The sequence below is a fragment of the Heterocephalus glaber genome, unplaced genomic scaffold (assembly GCF_053883595.1).
Source record: "Heterocephalus glaber isolate CG9 unplaced genomic scaffold, H.glaber_assembly_v1.0 deba00000281, whole genome shotgun sequence".
NCBI lineage: Eukaryota > Metazoa > Chordata > Mammalia > Rodentia > Bathyergidae > Heterocephalus > Heterocephalus glaber.
Window position 1 is genome coordinate 4197687 of NW_028258139.1, and position 19152 is coordinate 4216838.

Consider the following 19152-nt stretch of genomic DNA (forward strand, 5'->3'; position numbering starts at 1 on the left):
TAAAAAGTATTCTGTTTCACATATAGCTAATCTTTTTGTACTCTATACTGAAGTCAAACAAATAAAATATTAACATTCTAGACCATTGCGCATCATAGATTTAGGTTATATATTCTCATTGCACATGAAATATTTTAGCAATTTGTTATAATACTAAAAGAGATTAAATTATCTGATGGCATATAAAATGATAACTTGCAGGCATCAGGTTTACACAAAGATGGGAAAAAGAAAATATCTATTCCTCTCTGAGAAAGATGAAAACTTTCCCACTCATCTGCAGGTTAGAATATGAATCCAACGAAATTGTGTTCTGGGAATAAGGAGATTGTCTGAAAGATTCTGCACATCATTTATTTATGGTTGTATCTCTGAACTTGACCGGCATACATTTCTGAACTGATTTTGCTCCTGGCTCCTGACAAGTATCTGTCAATCACTTACATCAAAGTAGTCAAGCCAGAAAATTGTGTATCGCTAGACCACGAATCCCTGGGATTATATGTCATAGTAGTATTGAAGCCATAAACTATCCAAGATGATCAGTACTTTTCCAAGGGCCTGAGATTAAATCTGTTAGGCAGGGACAGCAAGATAATAAAATACCTTCCATACACTTGAGTGTTTTTCCAGAATTAGGATTCTTAAAGCTGTGAAGGTCTTATAAAATATTTTAATAACCAGTGTAACTTTCACTTTGGAAAACAATTGATATTATGGAAATATCACCAGATTGACCTGAGAAAATATTTAGATACATTTGGATATGTTGGTGTACATATCCAGAAACAAATAGCTAATTTATATTTACAGATGTATATTTTCCTCAGAAGAGTACTATAATTTGACCTCTTCAATTCTCTTAAAAGTAAAAAAATAAAAAGAATCATATGGGAAATTTGCTACAAAATATGCTACAAAATCATTTAAATTAATTTAAAAATTTTAAATTAAACACTATATGAAAATATACAATTTTAAAATAGAATCAAAATGGATTTTCCTTCAATAGGCAATTAAAAATTATTATAGTTGGCCTTCAATATTGAAAAGTTTTGCTTGCATGGATTTGGATAACTATAGATGGAAAATATTTTGAACAATTGCATCCACAATGAATAGGTATGGACATTTTGTGATTATTCCTATGTAATACAGTGTAACAACTCTTTATGTAATATTTACATTGTATTAGATATTATAAGTAAGCTAGAGGAGGTTACTTGAGGATGCATGTAGGTTATGTGTAAATATTAACCATTTTATATGGAGTACTGGAGCAGCTGTGGATTTGGGGATCCACAAGGGTCTGGTGACCAGTCTCTCAAGCTAGCCAATGCTTCCTCATAAAAAATGGCCCTGATTGCTTTGTTTGGCCATTCAGCATTTGTTTTACAGGAGCTTTTAAAATTGTTCTAATCCTGTTTTAGATTCTTGATGTTATTTCTTGTATAATTGGGTTTCTGCTCAGAAAGTCCTTTCCTATGACTATGTTTTCAAGCGTTTAACCTAGTTTATATTTTAGTACAGATTATTTATTTTAATATTGAGATCTTTGATCTGTTTTTACTTTAGGTTTGTACGTGGTGAAATATATGGCTCTAGAGTCAATCTTCTGAATGTGCATTGCCGGTTTCCCCAGCACCGTTTTCTAAAGAGGCTGTTTTTCCAGTGTATGTTTTTGGCCTTTTTGTCAAAGATCAGAAGGGTCAATATATCCTGGGGGAGTGTGTGTATATGTGTGTGTGTGTGTGTGTGTGTTTCTGCATCTTCTTTTCTGTTCCAGTGATCTATGTGTCTATTTTTGTGGTGATACCAGGCTGTTTTTCTCTCTGTGGCTTTGTAATAGAACTTGAAGTTCAGGACTGTGATCCATGCTGTTTTGGTCTTGTTTCTACCTATTGCTTTTGATATTCTGGGTCTCCTCTGGCTTCATATGAATTTTAGGATTCCTTTCTCTAGTTCAGTGAAGATACTTTGGTATTCTGACTGGATTCATTACAGCTATATAGTAGTTTTGGAAGTATGTCCATTTTGACAAGACTGGTCTGGACTATTCAAGAACAGAATATTTTTCAATTTTCTGATTTTTTGGTGTACTTTTTTTCAGAGTACTGTGGTTTTTAATGTAGATAATATGTCACTTCCTTGGTTAGGTTAATTTCTAATATTTAATTTTTCTGAAGCTATTGTGAATAGTGTTATTTTAATTCCTTTCTCAGTGAGTTTATTATTTGTGTACAGAAACATTATTGATTCTTGTGTATTGATTTTTTATCCCACTACATTGCTGAATTTGGCTATTAATTTTAAGTATTTTGGTGGAATTTTTGAGGTCTTCTATGTAAAGAATCATATCATACACAAATAATGATATTTTGACTCTGTCCTTTCCTATACATATCCCTTTTCTTTCTCTTGTCTAATTGCTCTGGTTAATATTGCAAGTATTATATTGAATAGGAGAGGTGGTACTGGGTAGTCTTGTTTTGTTTCTGATTTTATAGGGAAAGTGTTCTGCTTTTTCTCAGTTAATATGATGTTGACAACAGGTTTGTCATAAATGGCTTTTATCAGAATGAGATAAGATGCTGCTATACTTACAGTATTTCCACCAAAATAAGACCAGGTTTTATATTTACTTTCTCTCCAAAAGGCAAAATAGGTCTTATTTCAGGGGGTGTCTTATTTTTTCATGTATAACAATCTATATTTATTCAAGTAAAGTGATCTACATTTATTAATGTATAAAAATTGACATTTACTCATATACGAAAACATACGTTTATTCAAATACAGTCATGTAATCTTCTGAAACATTGTTATAACTCTCCAAACCCCAAATTCTGGCCTGAATTTTTTGTTGTTCCAGTTCCAGTAGCACCATTGACACCAATCCCTAATGTCCAGCAGTCAAGCTGTCCTTAAATGAGCACTTCTTGTCCATGTAGCCTGCTTGTAGTGCATTGGCGACATAGCTGCTAGTAATATGGCTTCTTCACCCAAGTCATGACCACTTCAGGCTAGGCTTCACAAAGTTTCCATAAAGTCAAGTGTTATTTGAAGACTTATGAGACAAGTGGCAACAAAAATTAGAAGATATTGGATTTTGTCACATCCTTTTACTCCATCTATTAAGAGGATCAGTTACTTTTCTTCTTGCTTTTCTTCTGTGAGGCATTACATTTGTTGATTTATGATGCTAAACCATCCTTGAAACCTTGGGATTAAGCCTATTTGCTCACAGTGTATGATTGTTTTGATGACTTTTTGTATTCTGTTTGCCAATATCTTGTGAATTTTCCCATCTATATTCATTAAATAGATTGGCTTGTAGTTCTTTTTTTAAGTTTGGTCCTGGTCTAGTTTTGAAATCAGGGTCTTTGCTTTCAGCTTTATTGATTTCTGTTCAGATTTCCCTTGCTTTTACTAGGTTTGTATTTGTATTGTTCTTGTTTTTTAGGATCTTGAGATGTATCATAAGATTACTTCGCTCTGTTTTTGTGATATGGGCATTACCAACTATAAACTTCCCTCTTAGGGCAGCCTTCAGTGTGTCTCATAGGTTTTGATAGGTTGTACTGGCATTATCATTATTATCATTTCATTCGGGGAACTAATGTATTTCATGATTTCTTCTTAGATCCTTTGATTACTCGAGTGTATTGCTTAATGTCCATATATTTACCTAATTCTGTAGGTTCTTTTGCCATTTATTTGTAGTTTCATTATGCCATGGTCTGATAATTGCATGCGATAACTTTAATTCTTTTATATTTACTTAACCATGATTTATGAGATAATATATAGTCTATTTTGGAGAAAGTTTTATGTGCTGCTGAGAAGAATGTGTATTCTATTTTGTTGGGTTAAATACTCTGTAGATTTCTAGTACGTCCATTTGTTTGAATGATTGGTTTAACTTTGATATTTCTTTGTTGATTTTTTGTCTAGTTGATATATTTACCATAGTGTGGTATTAAAGTCCCCCAGTATAATTGTGTTGAGGTTTATATGATCTTTTATGATCAGTAGTGTTTGTTTAATGAAGTTGGGTGCATTGACATTTGGTACATATATAATTAGTATCTATTCTAGTTGCATTGTTCCCTTAACCAATATTTAGTGACTTCCTTGGCTCTTCTGATAAATTTTGCCATGAAGTCTTCTTTGTGTGAAGATAAGCTAGCTACTCCTGCTAGTTTTTCCATCTCCATTGAATAGAATATTGTTTTTCATCATTTTATTTTTAGTCTATGAATTTATTTTTGAATTGAATCAGTTTCTAGTATACAGTATATATTTGGGTTTTATTTTTTGACCTGATCTGCCCTCTATGTTCACTGGGAAATTGAGAGTATTGACATTATTATGGAAATATTTTTAAATTTTGTTGTATTTCTCCTGTTGCTGACTTTTTTTCTCTTATGCTTAACTGTTCACCTTACCCAGTGTATTCCTTCTATTAGACTTTCTGGCATTGTGTTAGCTTCATTGTTTCTTTCAAAGATATCCTTGAGAATTTTTGCTGTTCTACTTTGTTGGTCATAAATTTTTAAAAGTGAACTTTGGGATAGAAAGATTGTATTTCTGTATCAATTTTGAAAGATAATGTTGCAGGATATATCAGTCCATGTTGGAAGTTGTTTTCTGTTAGGATTTGAAATACTTGAAGTTCTCCTGGCCTTTATGATTTGTGTCTACAAGTGTGTTGTAATTGTAATGGGTTTATTTTTCTAAGTGATTTATTGTTTTTCTCTAACACCTTTTCATAGTCTTTCCTGTGTTGGATTTCTGGGATAATGAATATCATGTGTTGGGGGGAAGTTCTTTTCTGATTGTGGACATTTGAGATTTTATTTATTTATTTATTTATTTGGTACTGGGGGTCAAACTGAGGACCTTGCACTTGCGAGGCAGGCTCCCGAACGACTGAGCTAAATTGCCGGCCCTATTTGAGATTTTATATGCTTCACTTAGCTGTGTGTTTAATTCTTCCTCCATATTTTGAAAATGTTCTGCTGCTATTTTTGTATGCAGCTTTTCATGCCATTTATGCTGACTTCTGATTTTTCACTAATTCCAATTAATCTTACATTAGTCTTGTTTGTGTCATCTACCAGCTCTTGGATCCATTTTTTTTTTGGTACTAGGGATCGAACTTGGGTCCTTACGCTTGCTTAGCAGGCAGCGAAACCAATGCGCTAAATCTCCAGCCCTTGGATCCATTTTTCGTGTTCTCATGTTTTTAAGATCTCTCTGAGTGTATGGTCACTTGCATCAGTTCTGTGTTTAGTTCTGGCATTTTGTCCTCACATTGGTCACTTTCTGCTGCTCATATTTTCAGAATTTTGAATTACCTGAATTTCTGGTGGTACTCTTTCATGGACTACAATTCTTTGTTAAAGTCGTAATTCATGTTTTGCCATTGTATTTAGCTCAGCTAGCTTTTCATTAGTGTCTTTTGCAAGCTCATGAATCCTTTTGTTTATTAAGTCCATTCTCTGTATCATCTTTGAGCTCACCAAGAACCAAATTGATCTGTTTTTATGTCTCGTTTATCATTTCATACAGTTCCACTCTTTGGCTTTTGATTTCCTCCCCATTTGAACCCCTGAATCAGCTTTGGGATAGTTGGGAGTTGATGGAGACATTTTGTTGCCTTGTCTTCTCACATTTCTGGTGTGTGTCTGTGTGTGTCTCTGTGTGTGCATGTGCTGAGGTTTGTGGATCAATAATAGAGGAAAGACATTTTGCTATTCTAAAGATCTCTTTAGTTCATGTCTGCTTTTCAGTGATGCATACAGGGTATGGTTAATTACAGACCTTTGCCTCTCTCCCAATATCTGACCACCTCTGTTACTTTGGGAAGGAACAATGCAGTGTAACCTGTCCAGCACCCACTTCTCCAGAAATGAACCACAATATTATCCATGACACAAAAACAAACCAGATATCTGTATACAGTAAAAACCAATTAATTGCTCCAACTATACTACCCTGTTCATAGCAACAAAATCAGCAACAATAATAGAGTTAAAGACAAACTGGATGCTGACATATGATAAGAATCTCCCCAAAAGAAGAGTTTCTACTGTACTACCCTTAAAAATAGAAAAGAGACCTCTAATTATACAATGATAAACCAACTGTTGACATACAGCAAATATCTACTAAATGTAACAACTCTATCACTGTTAGCAATATAAAATAATCCAACAATAATAGCATAGAGTTAACTATACATCTAAAGATTAATAAAGTTTAATAGTAATACTCATAAATATGGAAAGTGTGAGGAATGGGAGAATGAAAGAAGTCAAATTTGAAAAATAAATGAAAGGAAGATGAGAAGGAGATGAAGGATCCTATTAAGGAGTAAAGAAAATTAATAGAGTTAGTTAAAAATAACAGAACAAAGAAGAAAAATTAAAAAATGGAGGACAAAAGAAAGAAGGAAAAAAGAATAAGAAGGAATGAGAAAACAAAGAGAAAAACAGAACCCCCCCAAGTCAATGGAAATAAAAGAGAAATTAGTCAAAAAAATTTTCTCAGTATTTTTGTGCTAATCGTTTCTTTCAAATGGGAGCATTATTGGAATCCACCAGTTATGGGGGAGGGCTAGTGAGTTACTGATAAAACTTACTCCGTTTCCATAATAACATATTTGTGTGAGAATGCTGAATCTTTCCCCGCCTTTTCTGTTGGGCATGGTCAGTCAATATTGTCCATCCTTGACTATATTCACTCCAGCACTTCCCAGTTTTTCTGGCCCACTGTGGACCCCAAGCCACAACATTCTACACATTCTTTACAATCTATGGGTTTGTGAGGTGCCCTCGCTGCTCCAGAGGCCCTCTATTCTTACACCCCAGGCTATGGCAACCATGCAAGCCAAGGTGTATCCTTACTTATGTTGGTATATGAGGGAAACAAATAGACTACTGAGTTTTGTGCTGGATGTAGCCAGCTGGCAGAGGTTCACACAGATTGGTAGACTTATTGCCAGTAATTTCAGAACTCCAAAAGCCACGCACAGCTGGCATGGCTTCTCACCACAGACTGAAGGCCTCTTGTGTCCTTCCTAGACTGAACTTAACTTCTGGTGGGGGAGTCTATTTCTGGCCTGTGATTTCTCCAGGACTGTATCTTGTGGACATCTTGAACCCATTCACTGTTATAGGGTGATACTAGAAACCCTGAAGTATAATTATTCTACAGTTCAGTCTTAAATAAGTAACACCTTCCCAAAAATAGCTCTTGATTACACCCTCTCAAATATGGCAAGCACTGCACTGGATTTCTTCTCCAGTTCTACTCTGCCATGTGGAAGGGTCACTTTCAGAGTCAAACCCCATGCTAATTTTGCAGTTTACAATAGCTGAGGACTTTTCTTCATGTTCAAACTGCTGGCCTGGTCCACCATTTCTCTCTGGGGCTTCTGAGCCCCTCTCTCTTACCTTTTCTCAATGGAAACAGGTTCCCCAATATTTTTTGTTTTAAAAGGAAGAATTTTATGTGTGGACACTTTGCAGAAATCAGGAATGGGTCTGGTTTTCCTGAATAATATACTGATATGAAGTGTCACTATTTCCTGACCTTTCGTAGCCAAGAAATACCTATACAATGTTTAGGTGTCAAAATATCAATTCCGGTGTCACAGTAAATTTAAAAGGTCAAAATTCAAGTCAGTGGTATAGCTCCAGTAAAAATTGTTGAATCATTAACTACATTTAGCCAAGTAATTTTAGAGACAGAAGCTAACAATGTGTGTTTTCCAAAAGAGAAGAAATTTGTTTCCATGTATGAATCTTATTAAATTGCCACAACCTTCTAACCTTTGACAAGTGTGCCTAATTAATTAGTAAATTCTTATAATCTGGAGATTTGAATGGTCTGGTTAAGGACAATAATCTATAGAGATGATTTTATCAAATATACTATATATTAAAATCTTCTTGTTAAACTAGATGTTTAAGTTTTAAAAGTATCTGGCCATTGACTAGAATTAGAAGTGAGTCATTTTCACCTGCTGGGACCTGGCAGGGTAGATTTTTACTGGAACTGAACTTTCTTAGGGAACGGTAGCAATTTATGTTCCCTCAGCAGGGAAGGTACACTCCAGTCACACACACACAATTTCATCTTGACAAGAAAAATATAATAACTTTATTTTTAAAAATTCAAGAGAATAAGCCATAATTTCAATGTTTTAGTAGAGAAAAGGATAAAGACAAAATAATTAAACTCAGACAACTTTTTAAGTTCACTATAAAATGTAACCTGCTTTTCAAATACATATTGCAAAGTTGATTAACAATTAATTGATTAGCATTAGCTGTCTTTTAAAAATAATTATTCAATAAAACACTTACATGGTCTAATGAAAATATACTTTTAGTAGCATCCTGAAAATAATACATGGTTTGATTCTTAGTGAAGTTATACTTCTGAGTCTATTGGATATTTAGTTAAGAAAACAACTTACATTCCTTCAACCCCTCTTCCCCTCATTTACAAAAGCTTTGTTGAAGGGAGGGGAGGGGAATAGGAAAAAAGAATCAAGGTATACCATGTATATGTACAAATTCTCTATGATTAATGTGATTATTATGTGTATCTAAAATATATCAGTAAACTTAATTAAAAATGAAAAAAGAAAACTACTTACAATTAAAACTGGAGAAATAAAAGGCTGTGTTGGCAATATTAGACCTACCATATAATTCAGGGACATGCATGTCAAACTCCTTATCTGGTATTAAATAAATCTACCCAAAATAAGTTGATTCATTTGTAGAATAAGAACAATGGCCAAAAGAGAGTGAAGATATAAAGCTACAAATATGGATGCCTATCAAAACACAGCATGGGTGTAGAAGTTCCTCTGGCCTAGATGCCACAACCCCAAACAAACTAGTCTTCAGTGGCCTCATTGAGGACTTGCCCAGTGACAGGTCACCTCACTGAAGACAGTTAAAAGATTGATATCCCCAGTCATTACTGAGCAAAAGCCTTTTACTTATTAGAGTCTTTTTGTTTGCTTGTTTACCATAGGCACCATTACCTAGTAATGTACACCTTCAGTTTCTAGAGTGACAGAGGTAGAAAGTCAAGCAAAGGCCAAATTATCATGAAGGAGAAAGATTTTGTCAAACCGTTTGCATAGTCTTTCATTCTCTTTATGTTTTATTCTGTTTGTGTGCTAACTTGTGTTAATTGATTTATTAACATTAAACCAAACTTATAATCCTACTCTATAAATAACATATATAATATTTCTCATGATAGCTTTAATTTATGCTAATTTTATTTACCTTTTACCACTCTGTTATGATGGATAATTAGTCTGTACTATTTTTTCTTAAGATGTTATGGTCAATTTCTTTATTATCTTCTGTTTTCTACAAACTCTTATGTATTGGTCATCTTTTCTGTACATTTTTAGTGGAATTCACCAGTAAAACAATGTAGGTTTTGAGATATTTTTTCCTATAGAATGATTTATTTTTATTTTCTTGCAGGTATTTAATTTATTTTTCCAATTTATCTCACACTTTAAATTTATAGAAATCCTTCAGTATACAAGATCTGTGTTGAAATACAATCAATCATTTTGACATTAGTAAACTGTATTTATTCTCTTTACTTTCCCTTCCTCAATTTTCTTAACTTTTAAAAGTTTCCTAATACATTCAAGAATACACTTTTCAATTTTTTCATTTTCTCTTTTAAAATTTTTCTGTTTCATTGATTTCTGCTCCTATTTGTATTATTTCCTCTGTAAAAATATAGTAATGGTCAACAAATATATGAAAGAATCCTCTTAAAATCCTTAATCATTAGAAAAATACATATCAGCAGCACAGTGAAATATCACTCCACATCTGAAATGATGGTGATTTAAAAAAAGTAAAAACCAACACATTTTTTTAAGGATGAGTCAAAATTAGAATTTTTATTTGTTTTTTATGTGGAAATTCATCAAAACAATGACGGATAACAAGCATATCATTATTTCCATTAATCCAGAAATAACTTTTGATGAAAGTCAACATCCTTTAATGATACAAACTGTGATAAATTGAAGGAAAATGCCTCAACATAGGAAAGTTTTTATATGACAAAGCTACAACTAGCATAATGCTGAAGAAGGAAAAGTTAAAAGTTTTGCCTTTAATAATATTGAAAACAAGACGAAGATACCAATTTTATTGTTTTTTTTTTCAATATAGTAATGAAAGTCCTAGCCAGAGCAATTAGGTAGAAGAATTACATAAGAGGAAATCAGTTTTTTTCTACTTGCAGATGACATAAATATATATATATATACATATATATATATATGTATATATATATAATATTGAAGACTTACCCCCAAACCTGTTAGAATTGAATGAACAAATTTAGTAAAATTGCAGGATACAATATCATCATATAAAAATCAGTAGTATTTTCATATGCCAATAGTGAGCTATCTGTAAAAAGATTCAAGAAAATATTTCCATTTATATATCTACAAAGAAAATATCTATAAATAAATTTAACCAAACAGTATGGCCTTTATAATTATAACAATAAAACATTGATGAAAGAAATTAAAGAAGACACAGATAATTGGAAAGACATTCCGTGTTTATCATTGGAATAATTAATATTGTTAATCTACAGATTTAATGCAATCCTTATCAAAATACCAGTATCATACATCACTGAAACAGAAAAAAGGACTCTTAAAATTTGTATTCAACTACAAAAGACCTCAAATAAACAAAGTGATCTTGAGCCAAAATATCAAAGCTGGAGTCTTCATGTTACCCAATTTCAAAATACAGTACAAATTCACAATAACCAAAACAATATTGTATTGGCCCCCAAACTAGCACATAGCCCAAAAGACTGTAATGGAGAAGACAGAAATGAACCTATGTACACATAGCCAAATTATTTTCCACCAAGGCTCCAAGAATATACCCATGGGCAAAGATGTTGTCTTCAACAAATGATGCTGGGGACACTGGATGTACATAGAAGAGTAAGACTAGAACCTATCTCTTATATAAAAATTAACTTAAAATGAATCAAGGAAAATAATCAACAGAGTGAAAAAACACCTTGCAAAATGGGAAAAATATTTGCAAATCTTTTATCTGACAAGGGATTAAAATGGAAAATATATAAGGAACTCAGAAAATTGAACAGCAAAAGCAAATAACCCAAATATAAATTGGAGTCACAAATGATCTCAATAGACATTTCTTAAAAGGTGATACACAATTGGATCATATGTATATGCAAAAATGCCCAACATCACTAATCATCAGAAAAATGAAAACCAAAACAAAAATGAGATAACATCTCATTATAATTAGGATGACAAAAAGGCAAAAAAGACAAACGATAACAAGTGCTGATGAGAATGTGAAGAAAAGAGAAGCCATGCACGCTCTTGGTGGAAATGAAAAGTAGTTCATCATGATGTAAAAGAGTATGGAGGTTTCTCAAGACATTAAAAATGGAAATGCTGATAATCCCTAAAACAGGAGAATGATAGGTTTGAGGGCAGCTTGTGCAATTTAGTCAAACCCTGTCTAAAAAAATGTGCTGCATGATCCAGAAATTCCACCATTGGATATTTATAAAAAGAAAATGAAACCAGTATATAAAAGAGGTTTTGAATTCTCATGTGTATTGTAACACTATTCAAAACAGCCAAGATATGCTATCAACCAAGATGTCTATCAATGGATGAATAAAGAAAATGTGGCGTATATGTACACAGTGGGATACTAAAAAGTCATAAAAATGACAAAATTCTGTCATTTGCAACAACACGGATGGAGATTATAATGTTAAGTGAAATCAGCCAGGCACAGAAAGACAAATACCACACGGTTTCACTTATACATGGAATCTAAAAAAGTTCAGCTGGTAGAACTACTGAGCAGAAGTAGTGGCTCCCAGAAGCCAGGAAGTGGGGGCAAGCAAGAGAGGAGGATGGGGATAGATGGCTTGGTAAGTACAAAACCACAGCCAGATGAGAAGAGGTGTTGGCGCTCTACTGCACAGACGGCGATTATGTTTGATGACATTGTATCATATAATACAAAATAGCTAAAGGAAGCGTGGGGTTTTGAATGGTTTCATCACAAGGATATCAAAAATATTTGAGATAATAGATCAGCTAAGTATCTTTAGTTGATCAATACACGATACAGTGAAACATCCCACTGTACCCGAATTATTATATGTAAGTAAAAATATTTAAAAGATTAGAAACATTGCAGCAACTACAGCAAATCTACTGGAACTTCTTCAAACCAGTGGACATGGAATTGTCCTATGACATAGGTATCCCACTCCGTATTATACACCTGGAAAAATTTTAAAAAGGTACTCAAGTGAACATTCCAACATAGATCTTCATAGGAACATTGTGCATAATACTGAAAAGGTGGAAGCTCACAGAACACCAAGCATAATAGATGTAAAATCAAACCAAACAAAAGCTCTTCACTGAGACATGTATTCAACTATCCGAAAACAAAAGACAAAGAAATTTTTGAAATGAGCCCAGAGGTGGGTTTCTCTAGAGAAGCAGGGACAAAATATACATCAGATTTCTCATTAGAAACCCTATATCAAGTAGAAAATAAAACCGAATATTTAAGGTGTTGAAAGAAAAAAGGGCCAACCTAAAATTCTGTGTCCTATAAAATTATCTATCAAAAGCAAATAAGAAATAGTTTCTTCTTTTGTTTACACATGTTCATCCCGTTCATTTCACTTAAGACTATGACCTCAATGTGCATCCATTTAGCTATGAATGTCTCTAGTTTCTCATTCTTCATGGCTGAGTAGTACTTCATTTTACATTAAATAAAACACAACTTCTTTATCCAGTCTGCAGTTGATGGGCAATTGGGCTGTTTCCAAGTTTGTTTGTTTGCTTTTTAAAATTTTATTGGTACATTTTAGGTATACAATATAATGATATACATCATTGGGAATTTGCACCTTTACATAATCTGTCTTGGTTCTTATTTTTTCCCCTTCCCCTGCCCTCCCTTCAACCTCTCCATCCCACCCTATTTACAAAGACTTTGTTTCCATTTTTCCATTTTCTCGTATTAATTCCATTTCCTTCTTTCCTTTCCCCTACCTCTCCCACTTCCCCTTCCCCTTTGCCCCTTTTCTTCCTATGTCACATTATCTATTATAACTTTTAGTACTTCTTTACACTTTCAGTTTCTCACCCTAGAGAAACTATTCAGCATTTACACATGAGTGTCCTATTTATTTCACTGAAGAGTATCAGCTCAATGTGCATTCATTTAGGTATAAATGTCTCTAATTTCTCATTTTTTATGGCTGAGTAGTACTCCATTTTATAAAAAAAAAACCTCACATTTTCTTGATCCAGTCTCCAGTTGATGAGCATTTGGGCTGTTTCCAAGTTTTAGCTATTACAAACTGTGCTGCTATAAACATGGGTGCACATATATCACTGTGGTATGATTCTTTTAATTCTTTGGGGATGATCCCCAGCAGTGGAATAGCTGGGTCAAATGGGACTTCCAGTCCTAGTTCTTTGAGGTATCTCCATACTGATTTCCACAGTGGTTGCATCAGTCTACACACCCACCAGCAGTGGAGCAGGGTTCCTTTTTCCCCACAGCCCCGCCAGCATTTGTTATTGGTTGATTTCACGATAGCAGCCATTCTTTCTGGAGTGAAGTGGAATCTCAGCATTGTTTTCATTTGCATCTCTTGAATGACCAGTGATGTTGAACATTTTTTCGTGTATTTATTTGCTATTTCTACTTCTTTGTGTGAGAAATGTCTGTTCATTTCAGATGCCCATTTTTGGATTGGGTCTTTAAATTTGGGAGGTCTGAGTTTTTAAATTTCTTTATAGATTCTACATAGTAGACCTTTGTTGAGGGACAGCTGGTGAAAATTTTTTCCCACATTGTGGATTGTCTCTTCACACTGTTGGTGGTTTCTCTTGCTGTGCAGAAGCTTTTTAATAAGAAAAGATCCCATTTGCTGATTGTGCTAGTCCATGGGCAACTGAGGTTTTGTTCATAAAATCTTTTCCTATACCAATGTCTTCAAGAGTTCTTTGTAAACTCTATTCCAGCCAGTTTAGTGTTTCTGTTTTAATATTTAGATCTTTAATCCATTTAGATTTCAGTTAAGTGCATGGTGAGAGATATAGGTCTAGCTTTAGTCTTTGGTGAGTTGAAACCCAATTTTTCCAGCACCATTTATTAAAGAGGCTATCTTTCCTCCAGTGAGGGTATTTGGCTCCCTTTTCAAAGATGAGGCACCTGAGTGTGTCTGGAGTTGTTTCTGCATCTTCTAATCTGTTCTGCTGGTCCTCAGGTCTGTTTCTTTGCCAGAACCATACTGTATTTATCACAGTAGCTTTCTAGCAGAGTTTCAAGTTGGGGGTTGTAATACCCCCTGCCATGTCTCTGTTACCTAGAATTGCTTTTGCCATTCTAGGTCTCTCCTTGTTACAAATTAGTTTTTGGATTGTTTTCTCAAGGTCCATGAAGTATGCTTCTGGGATTTCAATTGGGATTGCATTGAATCTATATAGCAGTTTTGGAAGTATGGCCATTTTCATTATGTTGAGCCTTCATACCCAGGAGCAAGGGATGTCTTTCCATTTTCTGATATCCTCTTCAATCTCTCTTTGCAGAGTGCTATAGTTTTCAGAGAAGAGGTCTTTGATTTCTTTTGTTAGGTTGATTCCTAGGTATTTCAGTTTTTTGGATGCTATTGTGAAAGGGATTATTTGCCCTATTTCTCTCTTGGTGAGTCTGTTTTTCGTGTAGAGGAAAGCTATAGATTTTTGTGTGTTGATCTTGTATCCAGCTACTTTACTGAATTTGGTTATTAAGTCTAGAAAACTTTTGGTGGACATCTTGGGGTCTTCTATATAAAGTATTATGTCATCTGCCAATAATGACAATCTGACTTCTTCATTTCCTATCTTTATTCCTTTTATTTCTTTCTCTTGTCTAATTGCCATGGCTAATGTTTCCAAAACTATATTGAACAGGAGTGGTGATAGTGGACATCCTTGTCTTGTTCCTGACTTTAGTATGAAGGATTTCAGTTTTTGACCATTTAGTATGAAACTGGCTGTTGGTTTTTCACAGATAGCTTTTAGCAAATTGAGTTAGAGACCATCTATTGAAATTTTTTTGTAGAGTTTTTATCATAAATGTATGTTGGATTTTGTCAAATGCTTTTTCTGCATCTATTGAGATGATCATATGGTTTTTGTCCTTGGCTCTATTGATATAGTGTATTACATTGATTGATTTGCATATGTTGAACCATCCCTGCATCCCTTGGATGACTCCCACTTGGTCAAGGTGTATGATCTTCTTGATGATCTTCTGCATTCTATTTGCCAGTATCTTATTAAGGATTTTTGCATCTATGTTCATTAGTAAGATTGGCCTATAGTTCTCTTTTTTGGTTGGGTGTTTCTCTGCTTTGGAGGTCAAGGTGATGCTTGTTTCAAGGAATGAATTTGGGAGTATTGCTTCCCTTTCAATTTCACTGAAGAGTTTAAACAGTAGTGGCAGTAGTTCCTCTCTTAATATCTTGTAGAATTCTGTGGTGAAGCCATCAGGACCCAGAAATTTTTAGTTAGTTTTTAATTTTGTTTTCAATTTCATTGATTGATATTGGGTCTTTTAGAATTTTTAGGCCTTTGTTCAACTTTGATAATTCATATGTATCTAGGAATCTGTCCATTTCTTCTGTGTTTTCCATCTTATTGGCATATAGGTTTTTGAAATAGGTATTGATGATCCTGTGGATATCCACTGGGTCTGTTGTAATTTCACACTTTTCATTCCTTATTTCATGGATTTGGGCCTCTTCTTTCCTTTTTCTTTTAAGGTTGGCTAAGGGTTTGTCAATTTTGTTTATTCTTCTGAAGAATCAACTCTTGGGTTCATTGATTTTTTTGAATTATTCCTTTAGTCTCCATGGCATTGATTTCTGTTCTGCTCTTTATAACTTCCTCCCTCATATGAGGTTTGGGTTTGTCTTGCTCTTCTTTTCCTAGAAGCTTAAGGTTCAGCATCAGGTTGTTTAATTGGGCTTGCTCTGTTTTCCTAATATGAGTATTCATTGCTATGAATTTCCCTCGTAAGTCTGGTTTCATTGTATCCCATAGATTCCGATACACTCTATTGTCATTGTCATTTAATTGTAGGAACTGTCTGATTTCTTCTTTAATTTCCTCTATGAACCATTGGTTATTCAGAAGTGTGTTGTTTGATTTCCATGTTTTTATAAAATTTTAGCGGTTTCTTTTGCTATTGATCTCCAATTTCATCACAGTATCGTCTGATAATATACAGGGGATAACTTCAATTCCTTTGCACTTACCTAAATATGTTCTATGAGCGAGTATATTGTCTATTCTGGAGAGTGACCCGTGTGCAGCTGAAAAGAATGTGTATTTTGATTTTGTGGGGTGGAACACTCTATAAACATTTGTTAAGGTTATTTGTTCAAGAGTTTGATTGAGTTCTAGTATTTCATTGATTGTTTTTTGTCTAGTTGATCTATGTATTTGTGGCAGTGTGTTATTGAGGTCCCCCACTACTATTGTATTAGGGATTTTATGATTTTTCATGTCCATTAGTATTTTTTTTTTGTATAGTTGGACACACTAGTGTTTGGTGCATAGATATTTATGATTTTTGTCTCTTCCTCTTAGATTTTTCCCTTTACAAGGATGTAATGTCCTTCTTTGACTCTCTTAATCAGTGTTGGTTTGAAATCCACTTGATCTGCAAAGAGGATAGCTACTTCTGCTTTTTTGGGGGTTCCTGTCACATGGAGTATTGTTTTCTACTCTTGAACTTTCAGTCTATGAGTTCCATTTTTTTTCCTTAAATTCTTTTATTGGAACATTTTAGGTAAACAATACATTTACATTTATCATTGGGTACTTGTACCTGTACATGCTATATCTTGGTTCTTATTTTTTTCACCATTACCTGTGAACTCTTCACCCCCTCCACCCTTCCCTATTTAAATAGACATTGTTTCCTTTTTTTCTTTTCTCACAATTATTTCTTTCCTCCCTTCCCCTCCCACCACCCCTACCCTTTTAGACCTTTTCTTCCTATTTCAAATTATCAATTATTCATTTTTATCATTTTAATTCTTATTTACACTTTCAGTTTCTCATACTAGAGAAACTATTCAGTATTTACACATGTGTGTCCTATTTATTTCACTTATAAGTATGGCTTCAATATGCATCCATGTAGCTATAAATGTCTCTAGTTTCTCGTTCTTTATGGGTGAGTAGTACTCCATTTTATAAAAAAAACACTTTTTCTTTATCCAGTTTCCAGTTGATGGAAACAGGATGGAAACAGGCTGTTTCCAAGCTTTAGCTATTACAAACTATGCCACTATAAACATGAGTGCACATATATTGCTGTGGTATGATTCTTTTAATTCTTTTGGGAAGATACCCAGCAGGAGAATATTTGGGTCTAGCACAAAGAATCAACAACTGGAATCTCATCTTATGAGTTTCTTTTTGAATTAAGTATGTTTCTTGTATGCAGCATATTGTTGGATCTTTCTTCTTGACACATTCTGCCAGTCCATTTCTTTTTTTAGGGGGTGGTACTAGGGACTGAACTCGGTTCCTTGCACTTGTGCAGCAGTCAGCTAGTCCAATTCTCTTGATTGGTGAATTGAGACCATTAACATTGATCGTTATAACTCATACATATTGACTTATCATTGTCATGACATTTTCTTTTTGTTGGATTCTCCCCCTTTGCATTTAATTTCTTGTCATGCCCGAAGAATTCATTCTGCTGTGCTTCCTGGGGTTGTGATCCTTATTGTCTTTTCCTAGGATATTGTCTAAAATTTTTTGGAGTGCTGGTTTGGTATTCATGAAGTTCCTAAGGTGCTATTTGTCATGAAAGTATCTTATTTCTCCATCAATTTTGAAAATTAGTTTTGCAGGGTACCTCAACCTGGATTGGAGGCTCTTTTCCTTTAGGGCTTGGAATATGTCACTCCAAGCTCTTCTTGCCTTGAGGATTTGCACTGAGAAGTCTGCTGTGATTCTAATGTGTTTTTCTTTGTATGTGATTTGTTTCTTTTCTCTAACTGCTTGTAGAACTTTGTTCTTCTGTTGGGTTTCTGGAAACTTAACAATTATATGCCTATGTGTAGATTTTTTTTGATCAAGGCTAGTTGGAGTCCTATATGACTCACTTATCTGTATATCAAGTTCTTTTCTCCTGCTTAGGAAGTTTTCTGCCATCACTTCTGTGAAGAGATTTTTTATGTCATCTCCACTCTCTCCTGTTTCTTCATTGAGCCCAATCAGTCTTATGTTATTCTTCTTTGCATCGTCTAGCAGCTGCTGGATTGATTTCTCATGGTCCCTTACAATTTTGAAGCAATTTTGTTTCCTGGTCACTAATTGCAATCTTATCTTCTCTATGTGAAATTCTGTCCTCACATTGGCTCATTCTGCTGTGCAGACTTTCAATGGAGCTTTTAATCTCCTGGAAATCTGTTTGCACCTCATTTATGGATTCCATTTGTTTCCTATGTTGGGATTTCATCATGTTCCTCAGCTCTTCTATTTTTTTAATCTGTGTCTACTCTAGATTTATTAATTACATGTTGCACTATGGGCACAATCTCTGCTTTTATTTGAAAAATTATTTCTAATTTCATTTTTTCCAGATCCTCTTTTGTTGCTAGTTCAGGGAGTCCAGGTGGTTGAGTATCAGAGTGTTCCATCTCATTCATTTCCCTTTGGGGTTGCTCTAGGTGATCTGGAAGTCTGGTTCTGAGGCTTGTTTTCATATCTTCTCATTTTTGACGGGGGGTGGGGGGTGGTGAGCATGCTGCTGGTGCCCATGCGGCTCACCTCCTCTGTGCTGGGATTGATGGTACATATGCCCAGAAGCCTCCTACTCTGCACTCGGTGCTGTGGCACGTCAATCTGGAAGCCTCCTCCTCTGCACTTTGAGCTGAGAAATAGTTTCTAAGACAAATCAAAAGTGTGAGAATTCATAGCTGAGAGTCCTGCCCTGTAAGATACAAAAAATATTCTTCTTAGGGAAG